The sequence below is a fragment of the Pristis pectinata genome, chromosome 20 (assembly GCF_009764475.1).
Source record: "Pristis pectinata isolate sPriPec2 chromosome 20, sPriPec2.1.pri, whole genome shotgun sequence".
NCBI lineage: Eukaryota > Metazoa > Chordata > Chondrichthyes > Rhinopristiformes > Pristidae > Pristis > Pristis pectinata.
Window position 1 is genome coordinate 8,345,916 of NC_067424.1, and position 23,412 is coordinate 8,369,327.

General features: G+C 43.0%; 1 pseudogene; it reads left to right on the plus strand.

Annotated features, from left to right (window-relative positions):
• The window catches only part of LOC127581026 (Fc receptor-like protein 5), a 94,527-nt pseudogene continuing 71,115 nt past the window's right edge, over positions 1-23,412 (plus strand).

A 23,412-nucleotide genomic window follows, 5' to 3' on the forward strand; every position in this document is an offset into this window, starting at 1 on the left:
ATGTGGATTCCAATTCTTCTCATCTGTTCCCTGCCCGGTGAGTGACAGCCAGCGCTGGACATTCTGATAATCAGTGTTAGTTTGAGTCTTATGTACTTCTTCCAAGCAGAGATGGTAAAATATGTGTGGACATGTAAAGGTACAAAATACTTGATAAATATAACTGAACAGTATTGGGGTGTGATCTTGTGATCTCTTTTTCTCTGCCTCCCTGAAATGCAAACCTCTTCACTAACATATCTTAATTTTTATTACTAAATGTGAATGAATATAAAGGGACATTTAACTGAAGAAGTTTAAATGTAACATGGTCAAAGGGTAAGGACACCCTCTTTTTTCACAAAAAAAGTTCTTGTTTTACTGCTCTCCAGTTCTCTTTAAAGGCAGCTGTCAAATTGATCTCTGGAAAGTACTTGGTCTCATGTTTACAACTGTGTCTGTTATTTAAACTCTATTTCATAATATGTTTCATGTTCCTGTTCCAATTGGACTGAGGGTTGGTCTGCAGCGCTCTCACAGAGTGTAGAGGTCACTGCCAAGGCCAACATTTAATTTCTTGAGCTCACGTCCTACTGGGCCATTTCAGAGGGTCGTTTAGTAGTCAGGCATGTTAGTTGGTCTGGGGTCACACATAAACAGACTGGGCAGGGCTGATAGATTTCCTTCCCTGAAGGCTGATCTTGAATCAGGTAGATTTTGACAATGAATTGTTTTATTATCATCACTAACAATAAACTTTCAATTCCAGAATAAATTAATTAATTGAATTTCAACTCCCGTGTTTGTAGACATGGTTTGTCTACATATCTCCAAATCACTAGTCTGGCCCTCATGATACTAGATGAACAGCTTAACCATGACTCCACCACTCTCTTCAATGTCAGATTATTTTCCATGAATTACTGAAGGAATGGAAATATTGATTAATTCTAGTACCTTTCCTTGAATGAACAAATTGATTTGTAACCAGCCACATTAATTTCCTAATCTCACTCTACCCTGAACTTGTAAATTCAATTGCCTCAAGGTAATTAATTGGATTTTATTTTGTTATTGTATGAGGTTCATGTAAAATACTTCTTTGTTGATGTACATTAGCAGAAGCACTGCTCTTATCCATCTGATCCTCCTTTGTCCCCCAACTCCTCCTCACTCTCCAAGACTGGGCAGTGTTCCTTCCCAGGGTCTCCCTCATTCTGCAGCCTCTCCTCACTCAGAATCAAGCTTCGCCTCAAATTCCTGGAATCACTACAAGGAGAGACTGCCCACAGTTTGCTCGGGCTGGGAGGTTCAGCCTCCTGCCTCCCGGACAAAGAACCCCTGCTTCTCCAGCGAGGGTCCAGTTAAGTATCGTCTTCACTGGTGAGCAGTCGGTTGGACAGTCGGCGCTTCAACGATCACCAAGAGACTCCACCGATCCTCCTACTTTGCGACCTGAAACGAGGCGGTGACAGGAGTGAACCGTGGAATCCCGATCCGGCCCAGTGTTGGTTGAAGGATGAACTTGGCCCAGCACACCCGGGAGCACTCCGAATGACACACCACCATGGAAACTCTACGTGGCTCTGGCATGAATAAAAGGCAGCACAACCAACACTGCTGCACTCCGTCGGGACTGCACCGGCCGGTCAGCCGAGGGTTTCTGATTAAGTCTCTGGAGTGGGAAGTGATCCCAATATGTACAGGGGAGAGAGCACTGGAATAATTAACAGCACCAACTGCACTTCAGACCGAAATAATTGGCTGTGAAGTAATGGGATATATCCTGGTGAACTGCAATTATTGTCTTCCAGCACATTAAACTGGTACAAGAAGGAGAAATTACACTGTGCAGGTTGGTAACACTGATGCTATAGGTCACCTCCGCAGAAATCTAAAAAGTTTCTGATAGTTCCAGGGATATTGTTGGAGATCAGGCGGGTCCTCCACACATCTCATTGACAATGAGCGCCTCTGACAGTGCAGCACTCCCTCAGCACTGCACTGGAAGGGCAGCTGAGATCTTATGGCCTGGACCCTACAGAGGGATAAGGAAGATCACACGGGCGAACTGAAAGTAGTGACTGATCAAAACTGAACGTTGGTTGTGAAGAGCTTTGGAACAAGACCAAGGTGGAACTCAATGTACTAATAGATGGAGCGGGCAGATTCCTTTGTACACAGTGACAGCTCTTATTAAAATGTATCTGTATTAACTTATTTTTTACTATCCAGATTCTGAAGAACTTTCCCCCTCAGTTTCAGGTGCATTGCGGGCAGATATAAATGTAAGAGGAGTTCTGGGAAGAGCGATCACAATCAAATGTCGCTATGCAGCAACGTACCGCTCACACACAAAGTATTGGTGCCTTGGGCGGTCTCGCTACTGTAAAGTTTTAGTGGCGACAAACGGACAACACGGACGGAGAGGAAGAGTGTCAATCACAGATAACCCGGCACGGGGAATATTTACTGTTGCTGTGGAGGATCTTCACTCTGGAGATACAGGATGGTACAGCTGTGGGATTACAACACCTGGCCTTGGTCCAATGTTTCGCTTACATCTACAGGTATCTGACTGTACGTTTCTCAGCGATTGACTTCATGTCTCTACTGAAATGTCTGATCTGTGTTTTCTCTGGAAAGGGTCAGGGCAGCACCGATATCCCGAGGCTCCGCAGCAGTGCAGAGTCCTGCGGGGAGCGGGCAGGGGTCGGGAAACCCCACTCATGTTGCTCTCACCCAGTGCGGGGTCTGTCCCTCTGACTGGCCACCGATTTCAAGTGGGATACTCAGCACATTTTCCAGCCTCTGAACTGCAGCAAATGTCACCCTGTCAGAGGTTTACATTCAGACTAAATCTAATAATCCGACAATAACAGATCAGTGAGAAACAGCTGGGGACACAAGAGGCTGCAGATGCTGGAATCTGGACCAGCAAACAATCCACTGCAGGAAATTAACGGGTCGAGAAGATCTATGGGGATAAAGGAATTGTCCATGATTCAGGTTGAAATCCTGCATCAAGTCCTCCAACAGATTGTTGTGTGAGAAACAAGTGTTGCTCATGGACTAAATGCCTCGAAAATCAATAAAAGGGAATCAATCCCCAGAGCTCAACAGGCTGCGTTCACTCCTCCCGGAGCAGGCCAGCCCGCTCCCCGACGCCACCTCAGGGATCAGTCACTCCCTCCCCCACACCGCGGTCTCTCTCCCTCCCTCTCTCCCCGTCAATGCGCTTCGAGCCCCCACCCCCAGCATCCACTGACCATCCACCGCCCGGCAGCCAGCCTCTCCATCCGGCCCACTCCCGGTGGGAAACCCCTAATTAATTCACATGAGGTCCCGCCATTAAATTCTGGGTGACCTGCACCTTCCCGGGCTTGGCTTCCCAGGCTCACACCCTCCCTCACTGCCTCAGATCAAGGGTTCCCTTCCTGCTACAGGTCACTGAATCCAAACATAATTACACTCGCTCCCAAGAACCACAAAGCACGTAACCGATATCTGACAGCGTTCTGCCTTTATGTTCACTCAGTGTGTGAATGTTTGATCCTTTCCCACAGAACCCGTGTCTGTTCCTGTGCTTGGATTTCTGTCACCAGCACATGTCTCACGTCTCGGGGGCTCAGTGTCAGTGTCCTGTGAGTCTGTCCAGGGATCCTTTCCCATTCCGTATACATGGTATGAAAAGACCCCGTCTGTGGATTCAAACGTCTCGGACTCCAGTCAACTGGATCTACATTGTCAATCCTTCGAACACCGACACCATCAATATTACTGCACAGCCTCAAATAATCGTGGAGCAAAATCCAGTGAAATTATTAATGTGACCGTCTTCAACAGAGCAGGGAATCGAGATTATGTGACAGAAATCAATGGCACTGGTAAGTGTTATTTTCAATATACAATTCAGACGATTATTTTTTTCTTAAGGCCCTGTAGCTGGGTTCTTCTCTTTGCCGGAGATGGTCATGAGTTTCTGTGCATTTTGGAGGTATCCATTGGTGTGTTTCAAGCTTCATCAATGTAGTTGGAGGCGATCTCTTCCAGACAAGTTCATTCTATTTGGATCCATCAATGCGTATGAACTTAGCTATTGAAATCCATTTATCTTGGCAGGACCTTGTGTAAATTAGTAGCGGCACATAATTAAGCTAGATCATGATTGGCTGAAACTCTATGGGTGTAAAGTCTGTTTGGTTCACATTACATTTTGAAACACAGTTTGCAGCTGGTGATGCCTCGTTTGGAGAAGATGTCCAGAAGAGAGTGTGAAGGGGTTGAGTTAAAATGGCACTTAGGATAAGCAGCTTTAGTTACAAGCAGAGAAACTCAGAACAGAGGTGATCTGCTGGAGACCTTTGAAGTTATCAAGTTTGGATCAGTTTCAGTAATCTTAGGCAATTAAAGTGGATTCTGATAGGCTGTGTATAAACCAACAGTTCTACTTCTAGTAAGTGGTATTGAGAGATACATCATCCAACTAATGTGTCCTAGTTCAGAGAGGCACCAGGAAAGAGTGTAGAAGGACTGAGCTACAATGGAACCTGGGGTGGTCAATACTAGACATGAGGAGAGAAACATGGAACATAGAGGGACAGTAAAGTAGGAGAAGGAAAAGGCAGGGTGGGGGAGGGAGTGACTGATCCCTGAGGTGGGTCTTTTGAGCTTGTTCAATGAATCATTAATCTATGACTAATCCTCAATATGATATTCCTGCTCTTGCCCAATTGATGCCTTTTCTGTCTAGAAATCTCTGTATCGCTTTCTTAAACATATTCTTTGATTTGGTCTCCACAGCCTGCTCGGCACATCACGTTTTTTTCCTCATCTTTGTCTAAATTATCTTACCTTGAATCCTGACACTGTGACCCCAGATTCCAGACCCCACAACCAGGGTATATTAGAAGTTTAACTAACAGGGTAGATATGATTGAAACAGTGGATTTAGTGTATCTGGATTTTAAAAAGCACATGAGGTGTCAAGGGAGGTGAACAGACCAACAGGAGAGTTTTGGGTTGATAATGTTTCATCATGGATAGTGGATTGGCTAATGGTCAGAACATGGAAGGCATGTAGTCTGTGCCCTGGTAAGAGGCAGTGGGGGTGGGGGCGGGGGGAGGTGGGTGGGTGTGAGGGAACAGGACTGACAAGATTTGTTGTATTGGAGCTAGTATGGACTTGATTGACAAATATTTTGCTTTGGTGCCAAACATTGTAAAACCATTCCATTGTAAATCCTAATTTCTCCGGGAGTGACTGATCATGGTCACTCCTTGGAAGAATGTGGCCTATTTTCCCTGGTAATTCTCTAAAAGGAGTGAGACACAGGGAATTATGTCATTTGATGTGCCCCTGTTATGGAAATGTATCAGCAGGACAGCCTGAAAAAGAAACAGAAAATGCTGGAAAAAGTCAGCAACTTAGGCGGCATCTGTGGAAGGAGAAACAGTTTATGTTCTAGGTCTATGTCAGTTCATTAGAATGTTCTGACGGAGGTCACAGACTGGAAATGTTGACTGTTTCTCTTTCCACAGATTCTCACCGACTTGCTGAGTTTTTCCAGCATTTTCGATTTTTGTTTCAGATTTTCAGCATCTGCAGTTTTTTTTAAATTGTCACACTGGGAAGAGACTGGTGAAATTTCACACACAAATGATCTGGAAATGAGATCTATCTGACTGCTTTACTCCAATGAAAGTATGCTTCACTTTCTTAGCACTGAAATATTCAGTGGTGGACAGAGTTATCTTGGTGTGTTGGATCTCAAAATACAGAATATTTACACAGGTACTGCAAGCATCGAGGAAGACAAAAGGTCCCCTAGACTTTGATGCAAGAGAATTGGTGTGGAAGAGAAATGGAGTCTTGACTCCATTGTACAAAGCATTGATGACATCAAATCTGGAGTGGTGTGTGCACATTGGTCTCCATACTTAAGGAAGGAGATATGTTCCTTGGAGGAGAAGTAGAGCAGAATCACAAGTTTAATGTTTGGGATGTGTTTGTCCAGTGAGGAAAGATGGAGTCCAGAAGAGAGGTCCTCACTGATGCCTACAGGGACTGACCGAGTAGATGTTTCCTCAGTCTGGATGATCAAGAACAGGAGTAATGTCAGGTAAATTATAGGTCTGAGAGGAGAATGGGGGTGCAGCACAAATTACTTCTTATATTCTGAAATAAATAATTACCGAACAGACCCTTTATTCAAATATCCTGAGTGCTAACTAGGAATGTGGAATGACTCCCAACAACAACACATTCAGAATACTGAAACACAGAAAACTGCTGTCAGGATTTTGTGATACGCTCTGCCAGTTCTTGAGGTTTCTTGTCAACATTACACGCTCAGAAATTCGGCACCCAGAGGGAGGGGTAGGATTGGCCCACACTGCCTGAGGTTTAGAAGGAGAGCGACCTCCCTGATGCCCACGAGGTTCTGTGGGAGGTGGATGGAGTTCGAGTTGGGAGAGAGTTTCCTCTCAATGGAACGTCTGGAAAAGCAGAAGTGTCCAGATAAGAGGAGCTGTTTCAGTCTGAGATGAGAAGAAGGTTATACCTCACAAATATTTTCTGATCATCCACTTTTTTTTCCAAATGCTGAGTGCTTACTGAAGTGTTAAAATTTCTTGTCACCTCTTCACCCTCAGAATGTCAGTCCCAGGGGCAGGGAGGCAGTGGCAGTGGGCGACTGCTTCATATGCCGGTGAGACATTTGTTTCTCCATTATGTTAAAATAAATGTTCTTTTCATTGAGAACACAGTCTGCATTGTTCAGTAATACCGACAATTTACCTAGTTCAACTTCCCCCCGTGCACTCAATGCACAGCTGTGTCCCCCCTCCAATGGGTGCTGGGCCCCAGAACCTGATCTCCCAGTGCTGACAGAGGTCGGCTCCTTGGCAGTAACTTCCCCTTATGTTTACACAGGATGACATTGGGTTTGCAGTTCCACCAATCTGATCAATGTATCTGCACCAGCGGCATCTTTGCATCACCAGTGCTCAGAAATGGGAAGGAAGCAAAAATTGACAGCAAATTGTGGCCAACAGTCAGGTGTTAGCAGTATTTCTCGTTTGCTGCAAAAGACAGTCAGTTATACTGAAGAAACGTCACCACGTCCATGAAACCAATCAACCCTTTACTCAAGGCAAGAGTTGCAGTCTGACAGTTGTGCTCTCTTGCTCGACTGCAAGTGAAAGGCACTTGAAACTGAATTTTGTTTCTTTGTTTCAACAGGACTTGAATATTTTTGTGAGTCTCTTACAACTAAATTGAATACAGATATAAGGTAAACCTCTCAATCGAGTTTCGCTGAAAAGTAGAATAAGACAAAGCAGCAGAAGTCGGCCATTCGGCCCATCGAGTCTGCTCCTCCATTCTATCATGAGCTGATCCATTCTCCCATTTAGCCCCATTACCCCGCCTTCTCGCCATAACCTTTGATGCCCTGGCTACTCAGATACCTTTCAATCTCTGCCTTAAATACACCCAATGACTTTGCCTCCACAGCTGCCCATGGCAACAAATTCCACAGATTCACCACTCTCTGGCTAAAGAAATTTCTCCGCATCTCTGTTCTGAATGGGTGCCCTTCAATCCTGAAGTCGTGCCCTCTTGTACTAGACTCCCCTACCATGGGAAACAACTTTGCCACATCTACACTGTCCAGGCCTTTTAACATTCAAAATGTTTCTATGAGGTTCTCATTGCTGGAGTCTTGATTAGCACTGCTTCCGTATGAGAGATAATTGGGGAGGGGAGAGCTACTTTTTGATTTGCTTGTGCTGAATGCATGTGCATGTGTTGACTTCAATCAAACTGATTTTTCGGAACTGGGATTCTTGCTGTTATACAGTCTAATACCAGAAACCCAAAGATAAATTTCTATCCCTAAATATTATTTCATAATTGAGGCAAAAACATAAAAAGCATGTACAATTTTGGAATGTATCTCAGCAGAATGGAAATGGTGCCGGATTTACATCACACTGTTTTTATTTGTTGATGGTAAATAAGAACAAGTTCCTCAATTTGCCTCCCCTCAGTTATTAGGACTGTAACTGATGATCACAGGTTGTCCTCCCTCCCTCAGTTCAACACTAATATTTCAAACACAATGCTCTCTCGTCTGGTCCCACTGATGTTGTGTCTTCCCCTTTGCTCGCTCACATAATATGGAGCGTGGGGCACTGGCTGCTCTTCGTTCTGCTGGGGATCTGGAGTATCTCAGTCACCTGGTTCACGAGATAAACAAAGGTAAGTTTTAGGTACGTCGGTGGAATAGGGGAATGCTCCCAAATAGCTTTTGTGGAATAGGGGAATGCTCCCAAATAGCTTTTGTTGATGCTTTCAGAAATACCGATCACTGAAGTAAGAAGCATTTATACACATGAATTCTTTCTTATCCTATGGTCAAACAAAAGCTCTATGCAGATAATACAGTATGTTTTGAAATGTTAATTGTGTTACACATCCAAAGTGAACTAAAGTTCTTGATTTGGATCACGTCGGAGCTGCTGAGCCAACTTCAGACAGAATTCCGTTGCGAGCAACCAGACAAAATAAAGCAGAGTGCCCAGTGTCAATGAGATTGATGACTTCACCACTGTCTTTTGCAGAGACTCGAATTAGTTTCTCACATCTTGGATCATTAGGCAAAATGAAGATTCCCTGGTAACATCAATGGAAATGTAGTTTTATGACAAGATCAAATATTCATTATTCATTCTATTTTACATACAATTATTGATTATTCTTTAAAAAAGTCTATTGTTGTTAAACTATTAACTCAATGGAGAAGAAATCAAAAGCAACACAATAGCGACATCCCTCAAGGTGTCTTTCTGTTTAGATCTTCATAATAATTCTCCTGTCTGCCACTTTATGTGTACAACATCTGAGTGATTTTTTTTTCATCCATTTGGTCTTCTCCTTGAACATCTTGCAAATACACCAACCATATTCTGTATGAAATACGCAGCAGGACTCAGTCACTGCAAGTGACCAGCTGGAATAATGTGGATCACTTTTCCATGAAATGGCACAATGTAGAAGTCTGGAATGGTGTGAGTGAGAAAATTAGTTTATTTTTGTTGTATGTATGACCTGCATGTGATTGGAGACTTCAAGGAGCTGTTACTTTTCTCAGGGTTGGCATGTGACTAAAATTCACAAATATACAATGACCCTTAGAGCGATTGAACGAAGGACGTTGTTTGCAAATGAAGAAATGGCGTTGCATTAGCAATAATGATGATGACATTAAAAACATGAGTGGATTCTTTATCTCCCCCTCAGATGAAGTAGCTCACTGATGTTGTGCAGTGTGATTTAACTTTCTTCATACAGGAAATGAGGGGGGAATAAGACTTGAGGATGCTTTACAATGAGAAACTGTGGCACACTTAGATAAATATCATTGAGGTCAAGAGGAGAACTCTTTGCTTTCACTTGAATAGCTCGATGGATTTTTTTCTGCCTCATGAACAGGCAGATGAGACTGCAACATCTTATCAAGAAGCAAGCATTACACCCAGGAGTCAAAAACACCAACGACTGGGCCAAGTCCAGCAGAAGGTTTTGATCTGACATTCTCATGACTGAGAGGTATTTGAAGGGTGCTGAATACCCATGATACTTGCAGCTGCTGTTGTCACACTGATGGAGCTGGACCAGTTAAACCCAAGCTTGCTAATGGTCGAACGGAAGGAACTTGCCCTGAAGTAGAGCCTTTCCCTGCACCAGGACATCCCAAAATGTTTACAGTGCAATATTCCACAGCTGAGTTTACAAACATACATAGAAATGGGATTCAGTGTAATCTGACATAATTAAAGTCTTATTGCTTTCTTTTAGCTGAATTATTATTCAACCCTCTAACCTAGTTGCTGAAAAGCCAGATGTGTAGATTTGTATCTCCAGATGTGTTCTCAGGAGCACATTATTGCAACGTGGTTTGATGAGCAGTTTTTTGAAAAGTGATGGGCCAATGGAGGATGGAACAGGTTGCATCTTGTAGCACCCATTGGTTCTGCTCTACGTTGTGTTTAGTAAGGCAAGTAAAGAGGACAACACTGCTAACCAAAGGTCCTTCACTGAGGGTGAACAACACTCAGTGAAGAGCAATGGCTGATTCAGGTAGGTAAGAACAATTGACTCGTGTGATAGATGCTGTTCTCAAAGGTATACACACACACACGCACACACACGCACACACACAATAGAGTGCACTGCTTTTTTCCCAAAATAAAGAAATATACTGCTACAGAAGTTAAATTATTTTATCAATTAACCTTTCCTTTGTTAGTCTGATTCTTTTCAATAATCTCTGATCTTCCCTTTCTGGATGGTCATTAGTGCATGTGTCTCAGCCAACATAGTGCTCAGCCTTCCTTGTCGTATCTTGGCCACAGTGCACTGAGCTGTCAACAGTACATCCAAACTTGAGGTAACAGCACAGTCTCCAGGCTCTTCAAATCACTTTCACAGAGAAGCACAATACTGCTACAAGGCATCCAGTTTGGATCAGGACGTTTACAAACAGATGTCTAAGAACTCGGCACCACATCAGCACAGACAATTAAGTTGCAATGTCTTTGCCGCAACACTCAGGCCAAACTTCACCACCACCCCCCACCTCTCCAACCCTCTCCTCCCAGTCAGTTTCAGGTACAATGCACTTATTGTCCCTTGATTCAGACCACAGTTCTTCATCTCCAGTGACTCAGTGCAGTTGATGTCCCTAATTAAAGGCACACAAACCTATCACCACTCATGGGTAACTAGGACCCCTGTCTCCACTGGCAACCCCTGGTAACCCGGAGAATCTCCCTTGGTAATTACCAAATGTTTTCTCCATCTATATGCAAAGTGTTTCATGTATTCTTGGTCCACATCTTGCCTTCTACATAACCAGCTTGCTGCAGTACCAATGTTTGAGCTGACCTTGATTGTCTTCAATTGATGGGAGGCACATAATGTATTGTTGGTGGCTTCCTCTGCAGGTGTTCGGTAAATTCTTTTGGACATTCCCAGCTCCACATTTTCACTCCCTGATTCCAGCTCATGGGTGATCCTCTGTCAGGACTGTTCTGCATCTTTGTTCCTCGCACCTGACACACTGTAACAGCCCACACGACAAACAATTCCATTGCTTCGAATCTAAAAATGTTGAATTTCTTGCCCAGCACCTTCAACCTGACCCTACTGATTGTGGAATTCTCTGATATCACTGGATTAAAATCTCCCATCAGTATTCTTACAATATCCTCATCAGGGAACCAGCTGTGAAACTTGCATTGATGAACAATGGTAGGTTTTTCCATCAGTGTGTACCTAGGTTTACAAAGGGAAACATAGCAAACTAGGATTTTGTGTCAGAATTCAAGCTGGTCGAACAGAACCTCTGTTTAACAACTCAATAAAAGGACTACATTTCTAACAGAGCCGCACTCTGTCAGATCTGCACAAGAGTTCCAGATGGACTTTTGAGCTCCAAAGGGAGATGAGGGTGAGCAGCCAGAAATCGTGGTCCACATCAGTACCCATGACGAAGGCAGGAAGGTTGACGAGGTCCTGCAATGTGAGTTCAGGGAGTTAGGTGCTGAGTTAAAAGACAGGACCTCCATGGTGGTGATCACAGGATCGCCTCCCATGCCAAGTGCTAGTGAGGCAAGAAATAGGAAGATGGTCCAGTTTAACAGGTGGCAAATGAGATAGTGCAGGAGGGGAGGGGTGGCTTCAGATTTTTGGATCATTGGGCTCTCTTCCAGTGCAGGTGGGACCTGTACAAATGGGATGCTTTACACCTGAACTGGAGGGGGACCAATATCCTTGCGAGAAGATTTGCTAGTGCTGCTCGTGAGTGGGGAGGAGTTTAAACTGGAGTTACAGGGGGGTGGGAACCAGAGTGGCAGGGCAGCAAGTGGAGGGGCTGTGGGGAAAGTAGATGTTAAGCCTACAAGCAGAGACAGAAATCAACTGGTTGATGAGCATGATGGGACTAATGATCTGAGTTGCATCTGTTTCAATGCGAGGAGTACTGTAGGTAAGGCAGATGAACTTAGAGCATGGATCGGCATGTGGAATTATGATGTTGTAGCCATTAATGAAACTTAGTTGCAGGAGGAGCAGGACTGGCAGCTCAATGTTCCGGGGTTCCAATGTTTTAGACATGATAGAGAGGGAGGGAGGTATTAAAGGGAGAGGGGTGGCATTACTCATCAGGGAAAATGTCACGGCAGTGCTCAGAGAGGACATACTGGAGGGCTTGTCTACTGAGGCAATATGGGTGGAACTGAGGAACAAGAAAGGGCTGACCACATTAATGGGACTATATTATAGACCTCCCAATAGTCAGTGGGATTTAGAGGAACAAATTCATAGAGAGATAGCAGACAGTTGCAAGGAATATAAGGTTCTGATAGTAGGTGATTTTAACTTTCCACTTATTGACTGGGACTCCCGTACTGTAAAGGGATTGGGTGGGATAGAGATTGTCAGTGTGTTCAGGAAAGATTCCTCGATCAATATGTACAGGTCCCAACTAGAGAGAGCATGATACTGGACCTCCTTTTAGGGAATGAGACAGGGCAGGTGACAGAATTGTGTGTATGGGGAAGACTTTGAATCTAGTAATCATAATTCCATTAGTTTCAAGATAAGTATGGAGAAGGATAGGACTGGTCTGTTTGAGGTTCTAAACTGGAGGAAGGCCAATTTTGATGGCATCAGAAGGGATCTGGCAGGCGTGGATTGGGATAGGCTGTTTTCTGGCAAAGAGATGCTTGGTAAGTGGGAGGCCTTCAAGAGTGAAATATTGAGTGTACAGAATCTGTATGTTCCTGTTGGATTAAAAGGCAAGGCTAACAGGTTTAGAGAACCTAGATTATCGAGGGATAGTGAGGCCCTGGTAAAGAAAAAGGAGGTCCATATCAGGTATAGGCAGTTAGGATCAAATGAGGCACCTGAGGAGTATAAGAAATGCAAGAGAACACTGACGAGAGAAATCAGGAGGGCAAAAAATGGACATGAGATTTCTCTGCGACAAGATGAAAGAGAATCCCAAGGGTTTCTATAGCTATATTAAGAGCAAAAGGGTAGCAAGGGACAAAATTGGCCCTCTTGAAGATCAGCATGGTCATGTATGCATGGAGCGGAAAGAGATGGGGGAGACCTTAAATGAATTTTTTGCATCTATATTTACTCTGGAGACAGACACAGAGACTATAGAGGCAAAAGTGGTGAGATCATGGACTGTATCCAGATTACGGAAGAGAAGGTGCTGGCTGTCTTGAGGCAAATGAAGGTGGATAAATCCCCAGGGCCAGACAAGGTGTCCCCTCGGACCTTGTAGGAAGCTCATACAAAAATTGCAGGGGCCCTGGCAGAGATATTGAAAATGTCCTTAGCCACGGGTGAGGTGCCGAAGAACTGGAAGATAGCTAACGTTGTTCCGTTGTTTAAGAAAGATTCTGAGAATAAGCCAGGAAATTAAGGGACAGGATCTATGAGTATTTGGATAGACAGGGCCTGATTAGGGATAGTCAACATGGCTTTGTGCGTGGTAGGTCATGTCTAACCAATCTTATAGAGTTCTTCAAGGAGGTTACCAAGAAGGTCGATGAGGGAATGGCACGGACTTTTGCAAGGCCTTTAACAAAATCCCTCATCGGAGGCTGCTCCAGAAGGTTAAGCCACTTGACATTCGGGATGAAGTAGCCAATTGGATTCAATGTTGGCTTAGTGGGAGAAGCCAGAGAGTGGTAGTAAATAGTTGTTTCTCTGACTGGAGGACTGTGACTAGTGTGCTGCAGGGATCAGTGCTGGGTCCATTGTTGTTTATCAACTATATTAATGATTTAGATGATAATATGGTAAACTGGATCAGCAAATTTGCAGATGACACCAAGATTGGGGGGTGTAGTGGACAGCAAGGAAGGCTATCAAAGCTTGCAGTGTGATCTTGACCAGCTAGGAAAATGGCCTGAAAAATGGCAGATAGAATTTAATGCAGACAAGTGTGAGGTGATGCACTTTGGGATGACAAACCAGGGTAAGACTTGCACAGTGAATGGTAGGGCTCTGAGGTGTGTGGTGGAACAAAGGGACCTGGGAATACAAATCCATAGTTCCTTGAAAGTGGCTTCACAGGTAGATAGGGTCATAGAGAGTTTTTGGCACATTGGCCTTCATAAATCAGGACATTGACCACTGGGATTGGGATGTTATGTTGAAGTTGCACACAACGTTGGTGAGGCCGAATTTACAGTATTGTGTGTAGTTCTGGTCACCTACCTACAGGAAAGATATCAGTAAGCTTGAAAGAGTGCAGAAAAAATTTACAAGGATGTTGCCGGGACTTGGGGACCTGAGTTATAGGGAAAGGTTGAATAGTTTAGGACTTTATTCCCTGGAGCACAGGAGAATAAGGGGAGATCTATAAGATATTATGAGGGGTATAGATAGGGTGAATGCATGCAGGCTTTTTCCCCTCAGGTTGGGTGAGACTAGAACTAGAGGTCATAGGTTTAGGGTGAAAGGTGAAATATTTAAGGGGAATCTGAGGGGAACTACTTCACTCAGAGGGTGGTGCGAATGTGGAACGAGCAGCCAACGGAAGTGGTAGATGCACGTTTAATTGTAACATTTAAGAGAGGTTTGGATAGGTACATGGATGGGAGGGGTTTGGAGGGATATGGTCCGGGTGCAGGTAGATGGAACTAGGCAGAAGATCAGGTCAGCATGGACTAGATGGGCCGAAGGGCCTGTTACTGCGCTGTATGACTCTATGACTCAGTTCACTGTGGTGGAAACCAAACCCAAACCTTCTGAATCCGAAACAAGAGTCTGGCCACAGAGCCACAGCAAACACCACTGTTTCAGCAAAATGCAAGACACCGGTGTCTCTGGTGGCAGTGAGGCAACATGAGGAATGGAGGAAATTGGTTGTGTCTGTTGAATGGAAGCTCTCAGTAACCTGCTGAACTCTAGGAAGGAGCGGAGGGAAGGAACATATTAAAAAAGAGAGATATTGGATAAACAGCACAGAGGTCAGTATGCTTTCTATCACCAACAGGGAATAAATGGATTTCACAATACAAATATTATCTGCTCAAATTTATAATATGCACATATTCCAATCGAGCAAAAATTTAAAGTTTACACATTGGAACTTTTTGAGAATAGCTGCATCTGTATGGAAGAAACTTTTACAGAGCAATGAAAAAAGCTACACATTTAAACTTTCATCAAATCTAAATAGAGTTTAGAGTCAGAAATAGAGTTCTTTATCTCAGCTCGATACAAACATACCTTAACCATTCACCCACTTGACCTCTGACTCTACATGTTCTAAGCATTGTAATAAGGCACGTTGTAGCCCTTCTGCAAAATTTGTTTGAAAGGAAATTTTGAGGAAATGACAGCTACTATATTACCCTGGTCTACTAACTAAGTGACAGTCATGGGAAATTCTATTGGATCATTAATCCATGACAAACTTCAAGAATCCAGACTGACTATTATACTGTCATTATCAATGTCTAGGTTTTCTTCTATTACTGATGGTAAGCAATAAGTTCTATTGGTCACAGGCTTTACAGTTCTATGTACAGGGACCATATTATCATCCAGAAATCTCTAGGACTCCTCTCCATTACATGGAACATTAATTCAATATTGACTATCCCCTTGTTTGGTTATGGTGCCTGGGCACGATCCAGACCTGGTTTTATTTTTATTCAATTATAGGACATGGTGATTGCTGGCAGGACCAAGACATACTGTCTATCGCATGCCTTTTTGGAAACTTATCATTGACTTTTCTCCCCTTTATATGATGATAGTTTCAATCTTTTACATCAGAGATGGCAGGAGGAGCAAGTGGTTTAAGGTTTTACCCTGAAGTTAGCAGTTCGGACAGTCACGCACTTTTTCACTCTGTGTTGATCTATACATCTGGATTATTAGCTCAAGTGTTGGGGTAGGACTTGAACTCATAACTTTATTGTCTGGAGCCAAGAAGTTGGTGCTGAACTCAGTGAGATCCCTGAGAGGATGGGGTGCATACTGTAAAACCCAGTATTGGAAGCAAGACCATTTTGTCATTCACATAGATAATCTGGACTCAGAAACTCAATGTTAATTGATTATTCTTGCTGATTAAAGGCAATGGAATAACTCAAAAAACAAACTTAAGTATATGGAGCGATTATGACAGGAATCTCAATGCACAAATAAAGCAAGGATAGAGCAAAAAGCAATACAGGAGTTTAATATGGACAAGTGTGAGGTGATGCATTTTGGGAGGACAAATGCAATAGGAAAATATATAGTAAATGGCAGGACCCATTTAGGGCAATTAGAGCTGGGCAAGAAATGCTGGTTTGCTGACAACTCCCAGATCCTGAAAACCAATTCAAGTTTTGTGCGTATATAGGAGCATTTTCTGTGTTCAAATTTTCTGCAAGAGTGACCTGCCACATTTTCTTGTAAGACTTCTCCTTGGTCTTACTTCCTCCCCCCCTCACTTACTGAGTTATGTGTGAACTTTGCTACACTGCTGATAATGACAAAGAACACCTTATATTTCTAACTTCATTCTTGCTTTCATACTGTTCTTTGAATTTGCAAGCAACACCCCTCATTTAGCAGCTACAAGACTCATTGTTTTTGAGTTTCTATCACACACATTGACCCTGAGAAAAGTAACACATTTTCCTTGCAATGTCACAACCCATTTACCATCACAAGCTGCAATTTTTGCATTTTACTCAACACTCAACATTTTTTTTCCATTGCACTGTGACTTTTAAGGAGTTTGTACAGTGAATGGAAATGTGCTGCAACTGAATAAATGTTTATTGAATGAATTATTGCAGTATTTTCTGTATTGTGACATTTAACGTCAAATCAAAATGCTGCAGGTCCTGGAAATCTGAAATAAAAACAGCAAATGGTGGAAATCCTCAACAGGTCAGAAAGAAGCTGTGTAAAAAAGAAAAGTGCTGATATTTCAGGTCAATGTTCTAATGCAATAAAAGTTCTTATGAAATGTCATGATTTGAGAGATTAATTGTTTCCCTCTGTAAAACTTTCTAAACAATTGACATCATTGGGAAAATCCAAGAACCTGAATGCAATGTATCCTTTAAGTTAGATTTCACACACTTAATAAAACAAAAACAATAAACCTCTCATTGACCACAACAATAAAGTCACAAACATTTAACTGAAATATTATTAATTAATTTGTGGAATAAACCACAGGAATCTGAATCAATGGAGCATCTGTAATATAGTAAAAGACCCTCAAGCACTTCACACTAATGCAAGGAGATAAAAACTTGACACCGAGGCAGCAACCTGACTCGTTGCATCACAGCCTCCAATGCAGAGGATCACAAGGGGCTGCCGTCAGGATGCTCTCCAACGTACATCAATAGAAATTTGTAAGAGTCTTAGGTGACATACCAAATCTCCTCAAACTCCTCTGTTGTACCTTCTTTGTGATTGAATCAACATGTTGGGCCCAGGATAGATCCTCTGAGATGTTGACGCCCAGGAACTTGCTCTCCCTTTCCACTGCTGACCCCTCAATGAATACTGGTGTGTGTTCTCCTGACCTCTCCTTCCTGAAGCCCACAATCAATTCCTCAGTCTTGCTGACATTGAGCATTCCTGCCGCCATTGGACATTGAGGGACTGGATCCTGGGCAAAAGCCTCTCAAAGTTTATTTCATCCAAGGAGGCTACATAAGCAGTAATGGTGCCTTGTACATAGAACATGCTAACATTACAAATGTATAGACCCAACAACACCCAAAATGTACAGACTGAACAACATTATGAGGATAAAGAAAGCCATGCACTATTATTTTTTGCATTTCTTGTATATAGTTTTCATGAATAAGGTTTATTTTTGAACTCAGATTGTATGCTCAGATATTTCTCACACTGTGGACAAGCTCTGCATTGACAGCTTTATGTGTAGCTCTCATTTGCACGCCCAGTGCTGTTTGGAGCGGAGGCAGAGTTGGAGGGGGTGGTGGTGGGGGAGGTGGGGAGATGGAGGTGTGTGCATATGAATTTTACACTCGCTTTCAGCTTTGCTATAACTATATTTATTTTCCTTCCTCAGTTAACGCTTTGAAATAAACCTTTCCTCGGATTGCCGTCACCCACTCCTGCTGACAGATTCAGTCTCTTTATTCCACCCACCTCCACCGTTTCCATCAGTCCATGAGAATTGTCTCTATTATTTGTTGAACAGACCTAAATGCATTTCATATTGTAAGGTCTCTGACACTTCAGCTGCTCACTGTGGTTTCATGGTCAGACATCCTGTTGCCTTCTTCTCATTTATTTTCTGGGTCAGACTTCTATTAGCTTCTATTTAATTCTGAGGACTAAGAGGTGAGCAACTGACAAAAAGTGAACGGCTGGCCTGGTCTCTGCAAATGTGGATTCCGATTCTTCTCATCTGTTCCCTACCTGGTGAGTGCCAGCCAGAACTGGACATTCTGATAAGCAGTGTTATAGTTTGGGTCTCAGGCACCGTTTCCACAGCGGAGATGGTTAAATATGTGTAGACTTGTAAATGTAGGAAATGTAACTCAATGGTGCTTTGTTAACAATCTCGTGGCTTCTTTGTCATCACACCTGATTAAAGGTTCTTAAATCCAGAATTATTTAGTAATGTGGATTTCAACTTCCCATGTGTCCTGGGATGATTTAAATTCATGTCTAGATATTGAAATTAGTTACATAACCACTGTGGCAGCACACTCCAACACTTTGAAGGATAATTGTAAGGACACTAAAATAAACTGAACTTGGAACAGATTTATAACAAATAGCTCTGTGGGTGGACTCCACCATGTTTAGTTTTAAAGGAAACAAATGGGCAACACGCCTGTTGACTTGCACTTCTTCCAATCCAGACCACTGTAGTCAGTGTTCAATGGCCTACTCCATACTAAAGAAACAATATTTTCAATGGATGATTGCCTTGTGGAGCACCTGCATTCAGTCTACAGGTGGGATCTTGACCTCCCTTTGCCTGGACTTTAATTTACCATTGCACTGCGCTCTGACCTTTCTGTCTGTGGCTCCTGTACTGTCACAATGATAACAACACAAGCTTGAGGAACAACACCTCAGCTTCCATCTGGGACATTGCAGCCTTCAGAACTCAAAATCAAATTCCCAAACTTTAGGTAACTCACTCCTTCTTTCTATCTCTGTCAGAACTGGCCATTTCTGCTTTTGTCATCATTTTGGCTCAATTTTTCTTTTTCTATTTGTGTACTCATGAGTATGTCCTACAAACTTACTGTTGGGACAAAGAAGCATAATCTTCTACTTAACTGCCACATTAAGTCCTCTTGTCTGACCCTACCAGAGTTATTCCCTTTGTTCTATCCATCCTTCCTCCACCGTCTCTACTGGTGAAAACAAATATATTTTCCCCTTGAAAGGACTTTGACCTGAAACTTTAATTGTTTCTCCTTCCACAGATGCTGAATGTTTTATTTCCAGCATTTGTTGTTTTATCTTAAAGTATTTATGTGACTGTTCAAATTGTCTGCTTGATTGCTTGTTAAGATACCTCAGTCACTTTGGGACACCACTAAGAAATTCATTCCATTTGGATCCATTAATGGTTATGAACAAGGCCACCAAATTTCATGGATCATGGTCAGGATTACACAATTCCAAAAACCTGAATAAAACTTTGCAGGAATCTCTGTGATGCCACGTAACTAAAATGGAACATGATTGTCTGTGACGACAACTATAATATCTGTTTTGATTAAATAGACTTGTGAAATGCAGCCTCCATGTAGTGCAGCCTAGTTCAGACAGGATTTGCAGAGAACCGGTGAATGGGTTAAGTTAAAACAAGACTGAGGAAGATCAGTTTTAGTTTTGAGGAGAGAGACATCAATGCAGAGCGGAGGCCCTCAAAATTACCAGGGTTTTGGATAAGCGGAGTTGGTTCTAAATATTTCTACCAGTCATTGAGTAAGCAACAGGAGGGCTTGAAGTTCAGATTGTTAGGAAAATGACATAGATTAGGAAAAACTTAGGATGCAAATGGTCAGGGGACATGGAATTTCTGCCAAGGTACAGAATCAGTGATCGCTTCAAAGGGGAAGTGAAGGGCTGCTGATTCAGGAGAGGATGGGGAATGGGCAAGGGAATGGAATGAAGGGAGGAAATTTCCTGGAATTCATCATAAAGAATGTGGTAACATGGCTGTTAGAAACTCTTACTGTGAACTGGAGGCTTCCCAGCACTCATTAGGAGGTCATTTAATAGTGAACCACATTCACTGGTCTGCTGTCACATTCATGCCAGTCTGGGTGTGGAACGTTCTTCTCTGGAGCGCAGGGGTGAACTTGATGGTCTTTACGGCTACCAGCCAGTATCATGATCCCTGACTAATGCCCTTTATTCCAAGTTTCTTTCATTTTAATCAATGGAATTTTCCACTAAGTGTAGCACCTCTAATTTTGCGATCAATTAGATTTGTGAACAACAATGTTCTCCCCAATCCTACTCCACCTGAAGCTACATCTCTGTTGAGTCTATTGCCTCAACCTATTTGAATTTGTGCCTCCAGCTTTTCATTTTTATGCTGAATATTTATGTGGTAGTGTTCATTCACACAGTTCCTGCTCAGTTTGCCTGTAATCTTCACCCCTTGCTCTCTCTGATCCAATCTCTGGGGTACCAAAATGAATTCAACGTGGACTGTGGGTACTGTCTGTGTGGGGTTTGTGCAATCTTCCTGTGACTGCGTGGGCTTCCTCCCACTTACCAACCACAGGCTGGAAGGTTAATTGATCAATATAAGTTGCCCTTCTGGAAATGGCAAAAAGGCATCAAATTGGAGTTGATGAATGTGTGGAAGAAAATAAATTGCTGGCCTGCAAGGAAATAGGGAGAAGGGAAAAGGCACTGGTGGATTACTTAACTGGGAATGGGCTGTACCCAGTGGGCTGAAGGGCACAAATAAAATGCTTTCACTGGGGTGATAGGTATTGACCACGACAGTGGGCAGATTTCCCCTTCTCTTCTTTCAAGCAGCATCAGGGGAATTTTTACCTCCGCCTGAGGGTCAGACATCCTCGGGCAGGCATCTCGTTGACTCTGAGCACCTTTCTCAGAACTGCACTGGAAGGACAGCTGAGATTTTATGGCCAGGACTCTGGAGTGGGACTGGATCCCACAATGTACTGGCTCAGAAAGGAGGAAGCTCACACTGAGCAACAGCGCCATACAAACAACTTTTCTTTTATTCCACCTTGAGGAAAAAGGCTTTGACTCTTTACCCTACGTAAGCCTCTCACAATTTTATATACCTCTATCAGGTCACCCCGCGACCTTCGACACTCCAGAGAAAACTATCCAAGTTTGTCCAACCTCTCTTCTTATAGCCAATACTCTCCGATGCAGGCAACATCCTGGTGAACCTTTTCTACCCTCTCTCCATGACTTCCCAGCTTTTATATTCAATGCCATGACCAATGAATACAAGCATGCCGTATGCCTTTTTTACCATGCTATCGATCTGTGTTGCCACTTTCAGGAAGCTCTGAACTTGCGCCACAAGATCAATCCTCCCAAGGATCCTACGGTTTACTGAATACTTTCTTCTGTTAAGAACCAGCAACAAAAGAAACACACTGTCATGATTCAGTGTTAAAAACTATTTTATTAATCACTGCTTATGATAATAAGAAAAATAACAGTAAAAATGTTAGAATGTTAGAAGTAAAAATGTTAAACCTTGAACATTAACCCCAAAACTAAACTCGTCGTGTGTGTGTGGCGAAGTACCAAACTCCAAGTCCAGGAATGGTTCTTAAAGTTCAGTTCAGCAAGCCATAAGGTGAAACATGAGCAAAGGCTTCTTCAATAACCACCGTTGTCTGAAGATAAGACGTAGATGTAGAGAACATAGAGAGAGTAATTACGAAATCCAAATGTTCCACGATGGAACCCAAATGACACCTCAGTGTTTACTCGGTAGTGACTTCCTCACCCCGAAAAGCATCCGAATCGTAGTCGTCCACACACAAATACCTGTTTCCTTCTACAGGTCAGCAACAAAGTGAACTCCACTGGATTACTCCCAATTTCCATACGTGGATTGCAGTGACAGACACAGTTATTGTTTCTCATCCATCGATAGAGAAACTAGCAGGCTGGTGTCTCTCTCCCTTTTCTCTCTCTCTCTCCCCCTCTGACCTCGGCTGACTTCTTCAACAACGTCATTATGTCCTTTATCTTCTGTTGACGTAGGCCTGCCCCCCGCCCCCCACACACACACACACACACAAACTACTCTATCTTAAAGGGACATACACCAAGTCCGTAACACTTCTTGCATTTGACTTCCCAAAGGGAAACGTCTCACACATGTCCAAATTAAACTCCATCTGCCATTTCTCCATCCAACTTTCCAACTGTAAGAACTTGAGAGGCTTCCACATAGGACTTAACCCCTCGATGTCTCACAGCTGAAAGACCTTAGACTGGACTCCTTCCCCACAAAGCCTTTGCTTTGACTGCACCAAGCTTCAGTACATCTCTTAGCACGTACTGCTGTAGTCTGGAATGTGTCCATCAGCAGCATTCTCTTTTGTACATCTCATTGTACTGGCAGAGCAACAAGTTCTGTTTCCAAACTACTTTACTAACATATGCATATATTGATTATTTAGTGTGCACCATTACACTTATTTTCTCTTAGTAAGCTAGGATATTACCCTCACACTTGTGAACTGACCAGTTTCATGATGAGGTGTATTCCAGACTCCCCGTCCCAGACATAGGAATGTCCTCTTCTTGCAATGGTTAGTATCCAGAGTTATTGTTATTGAAACCTTGTAATATCTTCTTTTTATTCATTGTTTCAGACACTCTCCAGCTGCCTCTTGTTTTCTTTACAATGAATTATAAGGCTATAAATCCATTCTTTTCCAGATACATACTTCTTTTCCCCAACTGTTTCACCTATTATCTCCACTCCTGACCTTGAGTTTATCTCTCATTGTAGCAGTTACTCATTCATTTGTAATCAGCTCAACAGACAAGATGCATCTGTTCTATTGTGCACCACTGTTTACTCAAGAGTACTGCATGTTCCTTGTAGCTCTGAGGCTGAACTTTCAACCCAGCCAACTCCTTGACTGGAGAAACTCGACTCAGAGCCTTTTGAGATGCTTACCATCTCTCTCTCCGGTGAAGCCAGAGAGAGAGAGAGAGAGATGTTAAGGATCCTAAAAGGCTCTGGGACACTGTGCCTGCATACTTCGGTTCTATGCATAATTTGCTGGAGTTACACAGACAGATGGCCATCAGGATAAGGCAGTGTTGGGTATGCTTTTCCCCAATTGTCTGAGAACGTGAATCAT